This window comes from Ambystoma mexicanum, chromosome 5p, assembly GCF_040938575.1.
Source record: "Ambystoma mexicanum isolate Mex_15411 chromosome 5p, UKY_AmexF1_1, whole genome shotgun sequence".
Taxonomy (NCBI): Eukaryota; Metazoa; Chordata; class Amphibia; order Caudata; family Ambystomatidae; genus Ambystoma; species Ambystoma mexicanum.
Genome location: NC_090930.1, coordinates 589,827,808 through 589,849,659, shown reverse-complemented (window position 1 = coordinate 589,849,659; position 21,852 = coordinate 589,827,808). Strand labels below are relative to the sequence as shown.

The window sequence follows — 21,852 nt, the reverse complement described above, 5'->3', positions numbered from 1 at the left end:
CACCTCCTGTTCCCCAAGCACCACTCGTGATGAGACAGCAAGGGGCACTCACGCCAATGTCCAAATTCGATATCTCGGGTTCCCCGTCCAGACTAGGTCCGAGATGGAGGATGTGGATAGACAGGCTGGACGTACTTCAGGGCCACAGTTGAAACCAACGACACAGCAAGTTGGCGACGCTCTTGTATTCCACAGGGCCTACAGTCCATGAGGTGTTTCAGTCTCTGCAGCCTGCCAATGCCACCTATGATGCAGCCAAGACCGCACTAAGGGAGTACTTCATGCCGCTTGCAAATGCTGACTATCAACGTATCGTGATGTGCTCTGCCTGCCAGAAGGATAACAAATCATTGGACAACTTTTACGGGAGGGTGCGCCGACTGTCTCTGCCATGTGTCTGAGACAATGCGGACATGATGATTTGCAACCAGCTGATTCAAGGGTGCTCATCTGGCAAGCTGCGCAGGCAGGTGCTGCATGAACCGGGGATCACGCTACCTGGTATCTTGGAACTTGGGTGCTGCCAAGAGGTGTCCGAGGTGAGGTGTCCAAGGTGAGGGCATCCAGAATGGAGGCAGTGGTGTGCCCAGGGAAGACAGATCAGGTGTCCGCAGTAAGCTATGGCCAAGGGGGCAGAGGTGCAAGATGTCCAAATGGCAACCAACATGATCGCGGAACAAGAGCAGTGGACTCCTGCATGAAGTCTGGGGTATGATCTCCCTCACCTCGCTGAATGCCCAGCATAAGGGAAATCATGTGGCCGGTGCGGGGCGTCAGATCAATATGCCCGGATGTGCAGAGCTCCAATGCCGGGGGTAGTCCCGTTGGGACTATTTAGAGCAGGGTTTTTCAGACAACAGCGCCCGCCTAATGTTGGCTCAGGTTGATCAAGGGGATCAGGGTGCCCCTCAGGACGATGACGAGGAAGAGAACATCTTCTTCATGTCCAGTGTCAGTGCTCTGCGGGCCAAGAACAGGAGACAGCCACTGTGTCTAGTACAGATGAATGAGTCCACAGTCCCAGTGCTGGTCGACACACAGGCATCTGTTCATGTCATGGTGCTGGGAAATTATGATGCCATGAAACCTACACCAAAGCTACATACACCTAAAGCACAGATATTTACATTTGGAGGTGAACGACCTATCACACTGGATGGGGCGTTTGTGGGCAATGTAGGACACGGAGTGTCGTCCATCAGGGCCAGTTTTTATGTCATGACGGTCAACAGCATTACCTTGCTGAGCTGTGTGGCTGCAGAGGCACTGGGCATTGTGAGTTTTGCCTACTCTGTGTGGAGGACGTGCAGGAGCTCCTAGCTAAGTACAGCTGGCTGTTTGAGGGCATCGGCCGTATGGCAGGTGATCCGGAGAGGCTCCACATTGATGGGTCCATCCAACCAATTGCCTTGAAGCATTGCCGGGTTCTGTTCTATTTGCAGGACTTGGTTGATAAAGAACTGGACAGTGTAAGGATATTTGGCGTGTTACAGCACAGAGTACAGCACTACTGCACAGGTAGCAAATTTTTTTTATGCAGCACCACATGGGTGCGGTGCATTGCTATATGTGTTGCCAGGATAACATGGACATATAAGTAAAGTCAGGCTATTCAGTCAAAAACGATTTTTACATATAAGATGCAAATCTATTTTCACGTGCACATTCAAAAATGCACAATACTTTTCACCTGAAATGCCTATGGTGCAAGAGACACATTTGAAAATTAATAACTAACATTATTAATAAACAACCTGACTAATAAAAATTCATTTAACATAACCCACTAATAAAAATGTGTCTCCACTGCAGAATTAGGCCTATTCTGAAAGTGAACTTTTAAACGCACATTCATTTTTTTTTTTTTTTTTTTTTTGCGCAGATGTAAAACGTCTTTATTTCAATCTGACTTTAACTCCGAAAAGAGGAGTCATGTAAAAATATTTGCGGACTTCATAAAAATAATGTTTGGTTAATTTCATAAACAGTAGCCACACATTGGCCATTTAACAAAACACAGCGTTATTATGTGGTTGGCGTAAACAGTGACACTTTGTCCAAGAAAACCATTGTAACGTGTAATCAAACACTTTCAGTGATGAAGAGGACGACTTTGCATCATCCACGACAAGTAACACTTTAATAGGCAAGGGGGCAGCACCCAGAGGGCAGCATTCTATGCTTTCTCATAATGGCGGGCAGCAATCACGTCACCAAAAGTTAATGTCATTGTCATTTTGCCATCTTTAATTTCTCTAACAAAGGAGGTCTCCTTGCCGTCCCATTTCTAAATAGAGGGTTATGGGGTAGCCGATGAACTGGGAGTGTTTCTTCACCACCTCCTTGACACGCTTTTCCTCCAAGTATTCGGACTGGTCCTCCTTGAGGTGGAGTATCACACGGGTGCCTCGGCCGATTGGTTCACCTGTGTCTACCTTGACAGTGAAAGAGCCACCGGCAGAAGACTCCCAGCAATACTGCTCATCATCGTTGTGTTTGGAGATGACGCACACCCTCTCAGCGACCAAATAGGCAGAGTAGAAACCCACCCCAAACTGCCCAATCTTGGAGATGTCTGCACCAGCCTGAAGCGCTTCCATGAAAGCCTTGGTTCCAGACTTGGCAATGGTGCCCAAGTTGTTGATCAGATCAGCCTTAGTCATGCCAATGCCAGTGTCCACGAGAGTGAGGGTGCGCTCCTGAGGGTTGGGGATGATGTCAATTTTCAGCTCTTTCCCACTGTACAGCTTGGTTGGGTCTGTAAGACTCTCATATCTTATTTTATCGAGCGCATCTGAAGCATTGGAAATAAGTTCTCGCATGAAGATCTCCTTGTTGGAATAGAAGGTGTTGATAATCAAGGACATAAGTTGAGCAATTTCAGCCTGGAAGGCAAAGGTTTCCACCTCCTCTTCCCCATGTTGCACTTCTTCAGGCATCTTGGCGGTCCCTGGTATCCGGACGGCGGTGAAAAAGGGGTGGATAGCACAGCGATGTTATTTGGTTCATTCGAGTACACTTTCATCTTGGCAATCTTAGATCCATAGGAGTCATCTTTTTTAGCATTCTGGTTATCTTGTCTTCACCTCCACCTGGAGGCAGGCATCTTTTGGTCTTCATCCAGGGGACTCCAAGTATATATATACATATTTATGGTGCGTTGGTGGTATAGTGGTGAGCATAGCTGCCTTCCAAGCAGTTGACCCGGGTTCGGTTCCCGGCCAACGCACCATAAATATGTAGGGTATTTTGTGGAGATTTGGGGCTTGATGGTATTCTCTTACCGCCGAAAAATAACTTAGCAACAATCACTCCTTGTATTCAGATTGGGCCATGTACAACAATAATACAGTGGACATGCATTATTTCAGCACCCAGACATGCATATTTGGTATGCATGGTTGGTATGCGTGGTTGGTGGTATTTTGGTGAGCATAATTCCCTTGTTTTATTTGTGGCCCCAATGTCCAGAATCCCTTATCTTTGCTTAGATTTTTCGTGTAATCACTAGAGAGACCTCAGGCCTACATTTCAGGAATACCACATTTTCAATGTTAGTGTTAGTGTGCCACCATGGGCGATCTCACTGACTTATTTACGACAGAGAGCTATATGTGGTAATTTTGTGGTAATTTCCACTACCTTATATACGGTAGGGAACTATGTCCAGAGAGTCTCTCTTCCCGTTGGCTCATGTACCTCCAACGAGCTATGCTACAAACGGTCACTCACAACTGTCCATACTGAATATGATCATGCACACATCTGTCTTAAAATGACAATTGCACTGTTTAAAAATCTCCCCACATCATCAGCACTGTATTGGTAAATATAAAACACACCACCCGTCTGCTTTCAAATATTTTTCTGTATTATAAAAGTTGCATTTAAACACGATCTCACTCTTTACAGAAATAAATAAAATAGCACAGTAACAGCATTGTCTGTGATACACTGAAAAGAGAGTGGCGGAGAAAAGAACTCAATTTGCAACATTAACATGTGATTAAGCACAGGAATCTCCTTTCCTACACTGACTGAATATTCTCGTACACACTCAGCCCCCACACTTCTGTAATTACCTTATCTGTTCAGCATGAATTTTCTCCAGCTGTTCTCTTTCTGAATTTGGCTCCCTTGAAGATTAACCCCAGTGAAAACGAACGCCTTTCGTTCTCAAACCGGGGTTATTATCTGGAATTCTCAGCTTTTGCAGATAGGAATGCTTCAGCCAGGAAACAGGTCCTTCTCCCAGCTCTGCCAAATCTCGACTGTTCTCTCTCCCTCTTCAAACTCCCCCCAGCAAAACCCTCATCACTGCCTCTAGCATGATACTTGCTATGACGCTGCTCCAATCAGAAATTAATCATGCCATCTCCTCCCTCTCTACACAATGGCTCATTTTTATAGTAATACTTTGTAACCAACTGATTTCCTGTTCTTTCGAGCCCTTTTGCTTCCTGTAGTTATGTGGACAGATCAGCAGAGAAAACGAAAAAAAAAAAATGAATGTGCGTTTAAAAGTTCACTTTCAGAATAGGCCTAATTCTGCAGTGGAGACACATTTTTATTAGTGGGTTATGTTAAATGAATTTTTATTAGTCAGGTTGTTTATTAATAATGTTAGTTATTAATTTTCAAATGTGTCTCTTGCACCATAGGCATTTCAGGTGAAAAGTATTGTGCATTTTTGAATGTTCACGTGAAAATAGATTTGCATCTTATATGTAAAAATCGTTTTTGACTGAATAGCCTGACTTTACTTATATGTCCATGTTATCCTGGCAACACATATAGCAATGCACCACACCCATGTGGTGCTGCATAAAAAAAAAATGCTACCTGTGCAGTAGTGCTGTACTCTGTGCTGTAACACGCCAAATATCCTTACAACAGCTTGTCGAGTTGGACATCATTGAAAAGGTGGAGGACCCAACACCCTGTATATCTCCTATCGTCATCGCCATGAAGCCCAAACAGCCGGATTCTGTGTGCATATGTGTTGATATGCGGCACCCAAACAAGGCCATCAAAAGGGAGCGCCATATTACCCTCACCATAGACAATATCATTGCTGAGCTACAAGGAGCCCAGTTCTCCTCTAAACTGGACTGGAGGGCCGGATACCATCAGGTGGTGCTGCATCCTGCGTCGTGGTTCATAACAACATTTACCACCCACCGTGGCCCATACCGATACAAGCGCCTGAGCTTTGGGGGTGTCACCTGCGGCTGAGGTTTTCATGAACATTATCCGCTGTGCCCTTGCTCACTTGGAGGGAGTGTTAAGCATAACCAATGACATCCTGGTATTTGCACGGTCTGAGGCAGAGCACCTGGGCAGGCTGGCTAAGGCACTCGAGCAACTCCAGTCACTGGGGCTGACACTGCAGAGGGACAAATGTGAATTCCTGAAGACTAAGATCGAGTTCTTTGAGTTTGCGTACAAGGAAGGAGGTGTGTCACTGGATCCTCTGAAGGTAAAGGACATTGTGGAGGCGCAACCCCCTGAAAATGTGTCAGAAGTCCAGAGCTTTTTAGGAATGGTCAATATTGTGGCCGGTTCATCAAGAACCTCACGTCCCGGTCGGAGCCACTGCGGCCGCTGACTAAAAAAGATGTTGCCTGGCAGTGGTGGCCCCTGGAGCAAGCCGCTTTTGAAGACATCAAGGGTCGTTGACAGCAGAGGACACCATGGCCTTCTTTGACTGGTCCCTTCAATTGGAAATCATGGTCGATGCCAGCCCGTTTGGCCTGGGTGCAGTGCTCACGCAGACGGATGCTAACTCAGAGGTCCAGCCAGTCGCTTATGCCAGCAAGGCTTTGTCCAAGACGGATGAAAGGTACTCTGGAATTGAGAGGGAGGCCCTGGCGGTCCTGTGGGGATGTCGCCACTTCCGTCTTTATGTCCTGGGAAGACTAGTGATGGTGGTCACGGATCACAAGCCCCTGCTGCCCATACTGGTGGGGTTGTCATCTAAGCCGCCAGCAAGTATTGAGAGATGGATGCTGGCCCTGCTGGGGTATGGGGTCTCCCTGGTATATCGACCTTGCAACAACAATGAACAATGTGGCCAATTATCTGTCCAGACACCTGCGGGGGGAGCATGAGCAGCAGAAGAACATCAGTGCAGAGGAGGCCGATGAGCATTTCAGGCTGGTGCTGCAGGCAGCAACTCCTAACTCCGTGCCAATTCATGAGCTGGAACAGTGGCAGCGGAGGACGAGTGCTTTATCATCTTAAAGGCGGCACTTCAATAGGGCTCCTGAAAGTCTGTAGTGGAGACATTGGCTCTGAGGACCCAAGAAGCGAAGTCGGCACTTGAACAGTTATGGTGGGTTAAGGATGAGCTGGCGTTCTCTGAGTCAGAACTGTTGCTCAGCGGTGACCGAATTGTGATCCCGCTGGCCAAGGTCACGCAAGTGATTGAATCTGCGCACCAAGAGCAACAAGCAACCGCCAAGACCAAGGCCCACCTGAGACAGAAAGTGTGATTTCCAGACCTGGAAAGGCAGGTCGAGGAGTTTGTGGTGGCCTGTGTGTGGTGCCAGGCAGCATCCCTGGCTCAGAGGGAACCCATCATCAAGACCATGCCGAGAGGTATCAAGCCCTGGGAGATCATCCATGCTGACTTCGGGTCCACATTCACCCACTCAGAAGAATTCCCCTTCATCACCAAACTGCACTTCAGCAGTTACCAGCAGAATGGCTGTGCTGGCACTGATGAGCACTATTGCCTTGCCTTAAAAACTGTGTTTTGCAGTCACCAAAATAATGGATGTGCTGTCTTTGCCAAGCACCTATGGGGCAAGATGAAACGGGGAACACACTGAGAAAGGCTGCCAGTGTGTTTCCGTATGTGCACCAAAGAAGAGAATTGAAAAGTAGCGCTGCTTTGCTGCTAGCTCAGAATTTCCCATTGAAAAGGGAAATATTTTACATTTAAAATGATGCCGCCCTGATGCTCTTTTCATCTGTTCAACAATATACAGTTCTGATCCCGTAAGACCCAACTATGCCCAGCCATATTCAAGTTGTGCTTTAGCAAAAGAAAGCATTATCACTGAATGACAGGCTGTGTCAGGCGCAATCTGGGAAATCACCAGAAACTTTACTCTCAGCCGTGCAGAAAAACGCTTGGGGTTTATGCTACAAAATGTCAAAAATAGATGCTTCAAACAAAACCATAGCTCACTGTGCATATGTCAATTTCAGTGAGCCTGTGCCTTGAACAGATTGCTGTGCAAGAGAAACTGACTAAGGCTACAAACAATGTTTGAAATCCAGATGGAAGAGAAAACCGAATTTGAAAGGGACATACCAGGAGAATTCACCACGTGTCAAAATGTGCTTTTGCAAACAAGAAAAAGATCTGTTCTAAAAGTATAATGTTGAATAAGGCCCTGTCCTTGTCTAGAAATGTAAGGGGGGGTTGGTTAAAATCTAATATAATATTTTATTCCGACAGCCTTGCCTTTTGGGCTCAGGAAAAATAAATAAATAAATTAATAAATACAGGCATTGGCTATACTGGAAGCCACAGAAGAGGTTTCTCCTGCCCTGCCTTCAAAGGACATTGCACCCCGCCTCCTAACAAGACCAGCATCTGGATGCTCTGAATGGACCAAGGGGGAGAATGTAACACACCCATCGGGACTTTGTGGCTGGGTGCTCCAGCTTGGCACAATAAATTCTGGGACATCTACTTGTTACTTTTGGAAGTAACACCTCCCATCCACTCAAACTAAGGAGCTCCAAAGACAAACTCCATGGAAACCCTGGGCTAAACTGACATTTGGTGGTAGCCTGGGCAGCAATGACCATATTTGGAGGGCAAAGGCCAGCCCATCCTGTTCAAAAGACATTTTAATGAATAAACTCTAAGACTGTTATTTCTAAAACCGGACAACGCAGCAATGTAAAGTTTTACAGTTTAAATGTACATTTTGTGGCTTTAAAACAAGATATTGTGGCTGTCTATAGCATGAATGGGACGCAAATGCCAGGAAAATGTGAATCATGGGAAAAGTACATATGGTGGAACGTTAATAATTAATGGAAATATGTCCTAAGATAATATGTACACATATCTAAAATTGTGGAATTTTGGGTGAAGCGGTTCCTACTAAAAATCACGAAAAATTATTAGAAGGATGAAACAATGTCATACAAACCTGGGAGTTGGAATTTCCTTACTCTTAATGCAGATAAAACCAATGTCCTATTCTTCCCTGCCAACACACTTGCTCCTCCCTCCCCTCCTTCTTTCATTCTCTTTCCCCATCCCAACTCCCCTTTTCTCCTCACGCCTGCAACCTTGGTCTGCACACTGACCCCCATCTCTCTCTTTCTCACCACATTTCTTTTACTTCCAGATCTTGCCGCTTTCACCTTTACAGCATCTGTAAAATTTGACCCTTCCTAACATATAATGCTACTAAACTCCTAATCACCTCCCTCATCTTCTCCAGACTCTTCTACTGCCCTACTCTTTTCTTTTGACACCCTTCCACTCACCTCTCCCCCCTCAAATCTGTCAACCACTCTGCCATCCGCTCCTTCTGCCTTCTCTCACCTCATGACTCCATCTCCTCTTCTTCTCATATCTCACTAGGTTGGCTCTCATTTCACTCACAGATCAAATTTAAGTTCCCCTGTCCTGTGTTTTGCTTGTAACTCTTGTAAAGCGCTTTGGCGTAAAGCGCTATATACATTTTAATGAATACAAATACAAATGTTCTCTATGAAATATGTCACTGCCTATGTATTTTGCAAAAGTGCCACAATTGTAAGAAGGATCGATTTATGTCAAAATTGATTTTTGGCAAAAATTACAGTGGATGGCTCTGTAGCTCTTAAAACACAACCCCGTAAACTGAGTCCCCTCCTGGAGGAGGCGACCAACATAGGCTGACCTATCCGGTTCTTAGGGGTAGGCCTAGCTTAGCTCTGCCCAACAATAAATCCTGTGATGTCACCCACCCTATATAAAGGGGGGAAGCTCACAGAGACAGGACACTCTCTTCTGAATTTTCCAGTGCCTGCGTATCCAGATAATCCACCTTCACTCTGCAAGATTCCAGATTCTGCTGCCAGGTGAGAGCATAGCTGACCCTATCCAGGCAGGACCATTGATCCAGAAACCCCATTACATATCCCACTAACTAGGGGGAAAAGCTGTGGTACCCTTTTGGGAGTATCATGTGACCAGACCAGCTTTTTGCCCCACTACCTGCATGCCAGCTGTACCCTTGCCATCCATTGACCAGACAGGCCCAGCTGTTTTCTCTTAGGAGAGATCGCCGTGCTGTGACCAGAGCCCTTGAGTCCAGAAAAACGGTTGGCTGTCCCAAATCCCAAACTCAAGTGTGGATTGTGAGTATTTCCTCATCCCCTATCAACACATAGCCTACCCCATCTTGATACTTTGTCTAAGTTGCACTTTCTAAGTAATCCTATCCATACCCTGGAAACTTGTTTAAAACTGTCAGTTCTCTGTGCCTTCTATCCTTGATCTCCAAGCATTAGCACAATTCTTTTATTCATTTCTGTCCTGCATAGATCCTTAGTCACATTTTGAATATTCTAATTAATTCCCACATAGAGCTGGGTATCCAGAGGTGGAGTCCATCGAGTCGGTGTCCTTCGAAGACGTGGCCGCAGCGATGGAGAAACTCTTTCCCAATCACGACCTGGCCCAGGTGCTATGCTCGGACAATGGTCCGCCTTTCCAAGGGGAGAGCTTCGCCCAGTTGGAGGAGTATGGGGTCCATCATTACAAAATCACACCTCTGTGGCCTCTGGCGAATGGTGAGGCAGAGCGGTTTATGAGAACACTAAACAAGGTTTTCTGCATCGCTCATGGCCAGGGGCACAGCCTGCAGAGGGCCCTATACCAGTTCTCATGGGAGTACCGGGCCACCCCACACACATCCACAGGTGTGGCTCTGGCAGAGGCAATGTTCAAGCTGTATCCCAGGAGCCTTATCCCGGAAGTAGGGGAGAAATATCTGGTGGTCATCAACAACAAACAGGTGGAAAGGGAGAGGAGAATCAGGACAGGGCAGGAAAATGTCTGATGAGGACTCCGTCCCCAGCCTTTCGTCCCCAGCGATGATGTACTCGTAAAGAATCTACATCCTCAAGGAAAGTTATCATTTGACATACAAACCTGGTGCGCTGGACGTGGTGACGTTGCACGGCTCCATGGTAACAGCGTCAGATGGGACTGCCTCGATCACCCACAATGCCAGTTCCTTCAAGAAAGTTGGAGAAACCAGTTTGGATGTGTTGCAGAGAAGGGATGTGAACGATGTACTGGATGAGGGCCGTGGCCTGGCCAATCCGCCAAGCCCCCGTCTCAGGGGAGCTCAGGTGAGGAGGGCCTGATACGGGAGGAGGGCAGGAGGTATCCCCAGAGGGCTGGGAGGGGGAGGCCTGCCCACCTGAGTGATTATGTTCTGTACCCGTGAACTGGTGGTACCAGCCCGTGGACTGGAAGTGACTGATGGGACTGGGGTGGTTGTGATTAAAGGGGTCTGTTTTTGGTGGTCAGTGTGTTCTTATATTGTGTGTCTAGTTAACCTTGTTTATTTGTTTGTTATGAAAAAGGAGGAGTGTGGTGCTGCCCCTTTGAGGGCACACACACGTGGCGGAGTGACGTTGCACTCCGCCGCGTGCAGTATAAATAAAAGGGGCATCCACAGCTGCTGCATAGCGATCGGGGAGCCCGAACCGAGCACAAGTGTGTGTGTGTGTGTGAGTTTTGTGTGCGGGAGGGGGCTCACAGACACTCCGGATGCAACCAGAGGACCATAACAGTCTGGTCGAGGGTTGAGAAGGTGAGAGAGTTGTGCTCCAGCGCCACAATGGCGTCCGGTTTTTGATTGTATTCTACGAACATGAAATCAAGTCTCCTTTCATTAAAAAACTTTCTCACAATACAGTTAGAGCACACTCGGTTAAAGCCTCGGAAAGCTCCAAACAGAGTCCACAGAAGAGACTGGAGGCATTGAAAAATTATGCAAAATTGGAATTGTAGGTTATTAACAACCACACACCCCGTACGAGAAGCTTCTCAGGAGTGTAGCTGTGAACCAGACTCATGCATTCTTAGCTCCAATGCAAGCGGGAGCAGAATGACAAACAATGTAAACCTAACGCATTGCAGTGGTGTCCTAGCAGAATCGCAGCCTGTTTTCTCAATTTGCTGTTGGTATCCAAGGGCAGAAACATGTTTCAAGTGATAAGTGAAAATTGCCGGAAGCATTTCCAGTCATCGCGCTGAATGGAATTAGGCTATGCATAGGGTTTTACTTTGAGTAACTGATGAATCTGTTAACATTTTTTGCTCTCCAGTTATTGCTCGTACACAAACGCCCTGGGAAAGACCCGCTGTACTTTTCTGAATAATTTCACAAAAACCCAACGGCAAAAACAAATAATTGAAAGAACTAAATCTGAGTGCAAAATACAGATAGCCCCACAAACAAGCACGTGTCTTGTATTAAAATGAGGTAAATAAATTGATGTTGGCGTATGCCTACTGATTACAAATGTCTGATTCTTGGAGCTGAAAGCATCTTTGATCATACGACGTTAAGCTGTATTTATCACTGTCAGTATGTACATGCTATTGCTATATGCTCAGAAACCTTGTGTATGCACTAGGCAGTACTTTGCAAATAAATTATCATACTATTTGTTCTGTGAGTTATTTGCACTGCCCTAGTTCTCTCTGGCAAAATGCAGTTGTGCTACTTGGTGGCAACATTCCGTGAGAACACAAGCTTTTTTGTACATCTGAACTCGAGCTTGCTTCCATACATCTACAAACATGTTTACGTTTCCCAACTCATTTGGAACTATTTAATAATTACTAATTAACATCTCTAATAGCTACTAATTATCCTCCAAAGAACTCTGTTGTTGAAGAGTGAATTTTCCAGTCGAGTAGCCAAAGAATTACAATTTTTTAAATCTCACCGAGAGATGTTTTACAATAAACGTTGTCTACTTAACAAGCACAACTCCGGCCCATTTAAGTGAGTTACTACTTCTGTAAACCTTCTAAAACAGAAATTCTCTTCTGTCCTTCTGTTTCTCCCTCCCCATCGTCCCCTCCTACCGTCCTCCTGTTCCCCCTCTGTCCTCCGCTTCAGCTCGTAACCTTGGCGCTATCTTTGGTGCCTCCCTTTATATCCCGAACACTGCCCCACTTGGTGATTATATCTATATGATCTTGCCATGCTCGCATGTTTCTCTCTCTTCATGCCAGCACACTTTTTATATCCTCCCTTGTCATTTCTCACCTTGACTACTGAGCTCTTCTCTACAAGTCTGTCTTTCCCTGTCTCACCGTACCCCCCTTTGCTCTGTCGGCAACGCTGTTGTTTCTCCTTTTCTTGCTACCACACCGCTCTCATCTCCTCTTCCCATCTCGCTGTCTCATTCCTCCTGTTTTCCCCCGATCTTTCTTTACACTTTCTCTGCATTGTCTATAAATGCCTCTATGGCCTTGCCCCATTCTCCCTCTTCTCCTTGCTCACATTTCACTTCCCTTAACCCCCCCTCTCAATAACTTTCTTCTTTCTGTCCCTAAACCCTCTGTGTCTCTTCCCATTTCTGTCCCTCATCACTCCTCACACCTAAATTCTGGAACGTTCTTCCCGCTCTTGCTATATCTTTCAAACTCACTTAAAATCCCTTCTTCTTTCATTCCTTTCCTTCCTTTCCTTCTTTTCATGTTTTTCATGATTGTGTTTTCATCTTCTCCAAATTTTGTGCCAAATATTTGTTATCAAGCATTCAGTGTTTCAGCGAAAGCGCATTATAAATCTCAATAAAATACAAAAAAGTACACATAATACGTTGGTGTACGTATTAATATGTTATGATGTACCTCCACAGCAAAAGCAAAAGATGATGGCTGGAAAGGTTAGAATTCATCTTACCCACAGGCACACCACTGGGCAACCCTCCAGACCATCGTGGTTCAGCCTGCCAAGCCACTGGAGAAGGGGAAAAACCATATGCAATGTTGGAGGTTAAGATTAATACTGAAACTTCAAGCCATTACCTATTTGTTTCGGTATCGTCATTCTGCTGGGGACGGGTATGCCCAGACGTGGGTCGTGTGCATTCTGTGCCTAGCGAACCAAGATACTCCTCACTGATGGTGCCTAACGAAGCAGAAACATGTCTGGGGAAGCTTCTGGTCACGTGCAGATGGGATTTGACCAAGCAGTTTGGGCTGGACTGCCCCTTTTTTTGGTGGGACCAAGCCTGATTTTAAATGATTGTGTAATGGCTTGGCAGGCTGAAGAACGATGGCCTGGAAGTTGCCACGAACAATGCCAAAGGTTTTCTTCCAGACATGACCTTGTTTTGTTCTAAGGTACCTCCAACTGCACTTAACTTTTCTTTTAGAGTGCCTTATTTGCCACCTAGCACCGTTATGACTACTGACAAATGCTTTTCAGGTTGTGCCTTGAGACTGCCTGGGCTCCTGATTCCTGAACCACGCGTTCTTCGATCTGGTGCCCATCCTCAGCCGGGGCAGATTACAGATCCGTGGGCGGTTTGGAGAGAGTACAGAGACCACAGTGTGGCAATGGCATCGCATTTCTCATATGACCACTGCATGTGTCTAACCCTCTAGGGCTGCCTGCAAAATGCACATCCCATAATTACGGGAGTCAAGAGGAGACATGAACACGTGTTCAGCAACCACAGGCATGCAACTGACGGGATAGACCTGACCCAGAGGACAATGCAAAGGTTGAGCTTTAAGATCAGCAGTGTTTGCCCTCTTTTGAAATCAGCATGGTAAGGTACTGAGGTTTAACGCCGCGAGGACAATCGTATCCAGGGAACAACTTTTTTTTCCATAATGGAAATTCTGTTAACAGAAGAAAAGCACTTAAGAAATTCGACTGCTTTCTCCCCATTTCAAATTTTGCATCCATACATTTTGGACTTAATTTAGGTCCAGGGAAACAGCACACAGAATGTGTTTATAGTCTCCTGTTGAACCTATATAATATAGGAGGGAAAACACATGTTGAGGAATTATTTACATTTAAGAGTTATTATCTAAACTCATGAAGACTTCATAATAAATATTCAAATTGGCGCAAACTACAGATTCCATTCTTTTCATTATCTATTATGGGGACGGGTATCATTCCCGCATCACGAACCGCAACCATGTTACATAGCAGTGGTTTTCCACATGTTTTTTATTGTTAGAGAATTAGTAGGGTAGTACAGAAATGGGTGCAGCTTGATGATGCCCAGTGTGGTAGAAACATGTGTATGCAGGGGCTGATGGCTCTGAGGGGGATATGGCTGGCATTTCAGGATGGGCTGCTGTTAAGGGAGTCTGGCATGACACGTTGGGCCTCCATACAAGTGTGCAAGTCCGGTAACAACGGTGCCAGCGTTGTTACTGGACCGGCACACTACGAGCCTGCGGGCAGGTGCCTTTCCGCCGGACAGGGTCAGACTTGGCAGGCGGAACGGCATCCACCCACCGACTTTCAGGGAAGCACCGGCACCATTATTAATGGTACCAGTGCTTCCGTGCTCCCCATTCCCACTGAGTCCTATGGGACACAAATGGGAATGGGGATTAACATTTTCTGGCGCCTGACTTCACGGACCGCCGGGGCTCGTCAAGTCAGGCACCGGAATAATGTACTAGTCCGGCGGCAACCTGCCTGTTTTACCGTCACGGTTACCGCCAGACTTGTAATGAGGCCCATTGAGCTAAAATGCATTTGAAGTCCTACTGAGTTGGGATAAAGCCAATAAAAAGTTTGCTTTTGGTCATTCTTAGTAGAGCTCTTTAATTGGTTGCTTGGTTTCAATTATTTTTGGAGCAAGTTTGGCAGAGCCAGGAGGTGGCATGTCTGATGGTATGGATACTGTTCTGGTATAAGCACTGGCACTGACTTGTTTTCTTTTGTGGTCATTAAAACAAAGATTAATGGTGATTTGATGATATGGCATACATGGCTGTTATACAGTCTTATTGTCAACTGCAATTCTCTTTTAGACAATGTGGACCAGCTGCCACCTTTCCTACGTAGGGTCATTTCATAGCTGCTGAGTGGGTCCATGTTATGCGTGGCACCCCGAGCCAGTCCTGATGCTTAATTTTTCAATTTGGAACGTGTAGTCCCAAACTTAGAATGGGAAAATGAAACTACAATTCCCAGAATGCAATTGAACAAAAAAGGTACTGGCTAATGGTATCATGCATGTCATGGGGCTAATTAGCAGCTACGTAGAACATGTCTGTATACTCGCAGTAATGTGAGCTTGATTCACTTAGCAATGGGCAGCCATTGCAGGGATGCCTGTGATGGAGGAATGGAAGTATATACCTCCCTCAGTAGAAGCAGCCACCTCCCTGCCACACTCTAAGAAGTCTCTTGTTAGATTTATTTTTTTATAGTTTGACCTCAAACAATAAATGGATCAGAGCAGTAAACACTTCAATCTAGTGGGAAAGGACGATAATGGAGACACATGTTCAGTAGGTGTTTGAACGAGTGCAACAAAGATGTACTCATCTGGAGTGCCAAATAAAGTTGACCCCCACTAGAATTGAACAGCATCCCGGTTGACATGTATTCAGGGGTGTGGGGCTCCTTGAGCAAGGCCAACGTCCAATAGGCAACCCAGCAGCTTATTGTTGAGGGGTGCCTCGCAAATGACAGTCATGCATCTGATTGAACTAGGTGCCAATAACCCAGTCGCCCCATTGAACGGTCACTGCACAGGGAGGAAAGTTGTTATCAAACAAACATCGATTTGGTGTCACGGGTTGGTCGAAAACGTGCACGATTCAAGGAATTAGAATAGTATACATTTATGAATCTTGTCAGCGATAGAATGTGTATGCAATTGGGAAAATGCCGGCACATGTCTTATTCTCAAATGTGCAGATATGATTTGAAAGATACTGTTGTGCGGGGACCCGGATGAAAAAGGCAGCATTGCAGGTTTTGTGAGAGAATCAAGTATCGAATAAGTACAGGATTATTAACACATTGCTGCCCTCGCAGTATTTTCTCTCTCTCTCTCTCTCTCTCTCTCTCTCTCTCTCTCTCTCTCTCTCTCTCTCTCTCTCTCTCTCTCTCTCTCTCTCTCTCTCTCTCTCTCTCTCTCTCTCTCTCTCTCCCTCTCTCTCTCCCCCTCTCTCTCTCTCTCTCTCTCTCCCTCTCTCCCTCTCCCCGCCTGAGTTGTAATTAGGCCCATTGTCTCCTTCTCTGCCACCAAAATGCATCATTGAATGTGCCTTTCTCCAGGAATGACTTGAGCATATGTCACTTCTTGATGAGTTTGTATGCTCAATAACTAGAACATACCTAGATCCTCCCATTAAGTGACTTGATCTTGACATTTGTAACTTCCCCTCTGCTGTGCTCTGCCTGCTCAACATTCCCTCCTCTGGTTTCTTTTCTACTTCTCTATTACTTTTGTTACCTGCTTTTCTTCCTCGGGATTCTTTTTCTGTTATGTCCGTATTAAATTTGGTATGGACTTCTCCATCAACTGTCACTCTTGCTTTGTTTTCACTGATACCTTTGTGTGATTTCGAGTGATCATAACTTTCTAACCATGCTTTGCGTAGCTCAAATCTTTGTGAGTTTTGTTTCCATCCTTCTGCTCTGTTTGTTTGTCTAAATAGGTCATTTGTTCCAGCCTGATTCTCAGGCCAGTTTGAAATGTGTAATAATGCTCTGGCAGCTTTGGAGGTCCCATTTATCCTGATATCGCATAAGCAGCTTCTCGCTCACACACAATTGAGAAGCTGCTCCACTGACATGCTTCTTTGCTGACAGACTGGGGGGCAAAATTCAGAAGTCCCATTGAGGTTAGTGTTAGGCTTTTGGTGCACTTGTGAAATGTCAGTGATCTCTGCTATGGGTTGCAGTGATGGTAATATTTATTCTGATCATTTCCCTATTATTTTCTCTTCTGCTGCCATCTGCCTTTGATTTGTCTTCTTCACTTTTAACTAGTCCAGGAAGCATTGTAACTCTAAGTTGCAGACCCTGCTGACCACGGCAGGGAGAGAGGCAGAATGCAAAAAAAGAGGCTCACCGAGAGGATAGGGAAAGGGACCCCACCCCTTGCTTGCTCCTGGTAGCCTATACCACTGGTCCACGGGCCACAGTTGCCCTACTTATCTGGTCCCCTAAATTCTCCTAAAGAGGCGTCAGGATGCAGGCTTTGTCATACTTCACTCAAGGGGCACCGAGTATGCTGGTGCACGAGCACCCTCATGTCCCCCCAGGAAAGGCCATCTGTGTAAGAGTCCCTGTACTTTCAATGGGACATCATTTTAACTTTTTTTTTTTGTGCACCAGCACCCGCTGGGAAAGCCAGAAGTGGGTGCTACTGCTTCACTCCAGTACTTGCTGGTCACAGGTAAGGTCTGAGTAAGCTCCACAGCCTTCGAGCTGGTGAAAAGTTGGGGGAAAAACGTCTGATTGAAAAAGATGCTCTTTGAAGAAAAATGATAGACTGAAAGTCCCATCGCATCAGTTTTGAGAGTTGTTCCTTTCACTTCTCTTACACATCTGTCTAGAGCAAGGTTAACTCCAGTGGAGGCAGATTGCAGGCAGTGGCTTAAAATAGCCTAAATCAGTGCTGATATCGGAAACCTTTCAAGATGTTGTGATTAATCTTAGCAGGGGATAGCAATACCACAGGCAAAAGCAGGACATGCATCTACCCCATCAATGAGAAGAATGTCAGCTTTCATGTGTGCTGAGCGACCTTCAGAGATAGATGTCTGTGGCAGGTTTCAGATTTTGATCCTAACCCCACATATGATGTATTGCGGTTGCTCTTACTGAGGCAAGACGACGGGCTATTCCCACCCAAGCTAATGCCCCCGGGGCCCATAGTTACAGGCCCGTGGGCAGTAATGGCCCGCTGTTGAGGGGCTTATTGCCATTAGCACCCCAGCCCATTAGACCGGGGTACTAATGTTTTTTTTTTCCCTGGCTGCGAGACGCATTGCATTTCGCAGTCGGGAAAAAAAAAGTTTAAAAAAGTTACAAGAAAATGGCCACCATGGACAAAAAATGCAGTCTGTTTTCTGTTTCCGTGGCAGCCATTGTAAACAAAGAAAATGAGCACCATGGAAGGGGAGAAGGGAGAACATGTAGTCCCTTCTCCCTTTTCATGGGGGCCATTCACTTACATTGAACAAAAAAATATACATACAAAACTGCCACCTTGGAAAAGGGAGAAGGGACTATGTGTGGTATAAGAGTGTACCCGGCACGTGATGCACACAAGTATGTCCAGGGGATTACACTGTGCTATGGCTAGGAAACGAGCCAATCTGCATGAAGTGTATCCCATGGATTTGCCACGCTGGGTACTCTCTCAACACCCTTGCCAAGAGCAGCGATTACTCACTTGCCCAATTCCCACCTCCTGGACTGAAGAAGGGCTCTCTGCTCCTACGTTTTCTGTCCGCTGCGGGCATTTTTTAAAACCTTTTTAAAAACCTTTTTTTTCCCAGCTGCGAAACGCAAAGCGTCTTGCAGCTGGGAAAAACTGATTAGTACCCTGGTCTAATGGGCCGGGGTACTAATGGCAATAAACCTCTCGACGGTGTGTCATTACAACCCACAGTAATGCCCCCGGGGGCATTACGTTGGGTGCTAATGGCCTGCCTTCTCGGGGCTTATTGCCTGAATAAGTTTGCTTCAGAAATGGAAATCATTAAATCACATTGGTGAGTTTTCAAGGCACAGATTTAAAGTAACCACACATTTTAATAAAATTCCCTCCCTTGGAAAATTGGCAAATGCTACAACTTCTTGACAGATGTTGCCCTGGTGTTTGCCCTTCCTATCGCGTTTCACTGCCTGACACTCTAAACCACAAAAGTGTATCCAGTCTTTATTCTGGTGCTCAGATAGAGATCCATATGGATAGGGCTTTGTGCCTGGCAACATAAGGGAGTAGGCTGTTCTCTGGGAGTACATACTGGTAATCCCAGTTGTTTGCTTGCTATTGTAAAATTTACCAAGACAAATGGAGACCTGGTTAGATCAGATTAAACATTGACAACAAGATCTAATCGTATTCAAATTCTGTTATCCTGCAAAACTTTACATTCAGAGTTTGCGAAATCATGTATCTGTTTTTTTCTGCCCACCTTGGTTTGTACGACCGTGAACAGGTATTTAAACAATACTCTTAAACCTGCAACCTAAAGATAGACTTGTTTTACATACCTCTTTAAGACACAGGTAAATAAGGTGTTTGGAGTAGAGCTATAACAGAGAGGTACCTGAAGCTTAAAATGTTTAACAGAACTGAAGTGTTCGTTTACACTAAGGGACGTTTTACATTCGCATGTTGTACCTGAAATTTAGCACAGGAATTGTAGTAGCTTCTCTAACAACAAATTGACTAATAGGAAACTCTAACAAATGCTGTTTCTGTCACAGTGGATAGACTCAGAACCCCATTTTCATCTCCTCAGCCCTCTTGTGTGCTTTTCCGACAACAGCTTCAACATTTTCTATTTCATTTATCATTGAAAAAGTCAACACCAGACACAGGTGGGCACCTTCTCCCTGGTCTCCTCCACCTTAGCACCATTCCATTGGAATTACAGTCAAAGAGCCACAATTGGGAACACAGGCATGAATCCTTGCAATATTCCTGTACCACATAGAGTATATGAGAGACAATATGCATTCAGGCAACCATTTAGAGTGTACCCACAAGCTGAAATAGTTGAGGAATGCTTCCAAGAAGGATGCTCCTTGCTGAGCTGTCACAATGCAGCCATAAACAGAATGGATGTACGTTAAAACAAAGTTATATGACAGAAAACAAATGTTATAAAGAAGATAAAAGAACCTATGCTGAAACGATATGAAAATGAGGATGACGATGTAACTGGAGCACTAAGAGAAACATGTACCCAATGATACAGTACTCATGAACACAAAGAAGAATAAAGTGACTTACTGGTCAATAACTATAAATGCACTGTAACGCAAGGTAGAACAAATATATAGAAGCCTGCTTATAGAGGTATATATTCAATGTTTAGGATGACCATTAGAAGAAAATGGATGATGGTTTGTGTCAATCAACCCAGCTACCTCAAAATACGAGCCCAGGATGATGACGTAAAACGATAATAGAAAGGCTGTTTTTCCTTTGCATAATAAAGGAGTACATTGGCCTGGGACCAAGGCTGCTATTTCGGGAGATAAGGCAAAGTACAAAGGGAGTCCAACGAGCAGATCATATGCGTAGGACATATTTCTAAAGATTAGGAGGAACACGAACATTTACAGATGCCACGTATTGGAAGATTAAAAGAGTGTACATTTTATATGGGATCTAGTGAGCAAGTCTCTAAAGGTCAAGAAGAGCAACTGCACCCAGTACAATTGAATTAAAATACTGTTAAATACACTGTCATAATGGATAAATGCATGGTCTCTTAAATCGTGATGAAGAGCTAGCAAACAAGGGCTATTCATTAGGCTTGAAACTAAGATACCGGTGTGTCTACACTCCCCTGAATGTTCCTGAGACAGTGCAGACTGGCAAGGTCAATCTTCTAAAAGAGGACACTGGCATGAGGCCTACTGATGAGAGAGGGTAGACTAATTGGGAAAACAAGGTAAGAGCTGAAGAATCCCAAAGCACATGGGTTTTGTTTCTATGTACATGCTGCTAGTGAGTCGAAAGTCCAAGGTTGGATTTGGATTGCCAACCAATTAGAAAAGCAAGCCTGCCATGCACCTTTAGATACAATGTTGCAAACTACTATTCCACTGCCATATTCTCTGCTGTAAGCATTTTACTATGCATGTAGAAGTAGCTCAGGGTGTGTCCTACAGACAGGGGGCCACCAATGAGAGACTAACACTCATGTATTCTAGATGTAGACATGTTCCCCTAATCCAGTCCCACCCCTCGATAGGTTATTGTAATATGTCATGTAGGATGATGTCATAGATGACACATCTAACACTATATAAATTAAGTATAATCAAAAAGATGTTGTGATCCTGCATGCATCGGTTTGATGAATGATGATTAACCCTGATTTCCTTCATTGAGATAAAAGCAGCACTTGACCATCTTTGAATCGGTCCAGTTATTTGGTCTGAGACATTTTATTGGTAATTTCATATAGCACAACAACACTTCAAGGAGCTAGAGCACACAACTGAATATCAGTGTCTGATTTATGTTGCTATCAAGTTAGGGATTGGACACACCAGGCCTCTCTAACAAAAATGTGAATTGTGGTTAAAAAAATAAAATAAAAAAAAGCACAGAATTGGAATTCCTGAAAAATTGCACACATTTTATCTAAACCTACATTGAAGGGAACATTTGTAAACATGTGTGTAACCAATGCTTTTCACATTTTATTTTGCAATCCACCTCACCCTTAACCAAGCATTAAGGACGTTAGATCATTTTGGCACAATAAGGTATGTGACAAAGTCATTATTGCCACATGAGCAAAGGGAGACTGGAGAACTGTGGGGGCTGAAGGTGCCCAGGAAGTGTTCATTTGGGGATTCCCCCAGAGTGCCTCAGTCCTCCAAAGTCTGTCAAAGCATGTCTAGAATGTGCGTGTGTCCTGCAGATAAAAGGCTCCAAATATGTAGCTGGTTTAGAAAGTTCATGCAGTCCGAAAGAGGACAGCCAATTTTCCATGAACTTCCCAGGCTCACCACTTGGCCAGATGGTGGCCAGGAAACTCCTGCGTAAACCTAACATGATGACCTCACAAATTACAACAGCAGAAATTTCCCCTAACTTGGATTTAAAGAG

General features: G+C 45.1%; 1 protein-coding gene and 1 pseudogene across 4 annotated transcripts in view; one reads left to right on the top strand and one right to left on the bottom strand.

Annotated features, from left to right (window-relative positions):
- The window catches only part of DIAPH2 (diaphanous related formin 2), a 5,141,990-nt gene that overhangs the window by 681,989 nt on the left and 4,438,149 nt on the right, over positions 1 to 21,852 (top strand). The gene's annotated exons all lie outside the window — the stretch shown is intronic.
- On the bottom strand, positions 1,880 to 2,995 carry LOC138481089 (heat shock protein HSP 90-beta pseudogene; annotated as a pseudogene).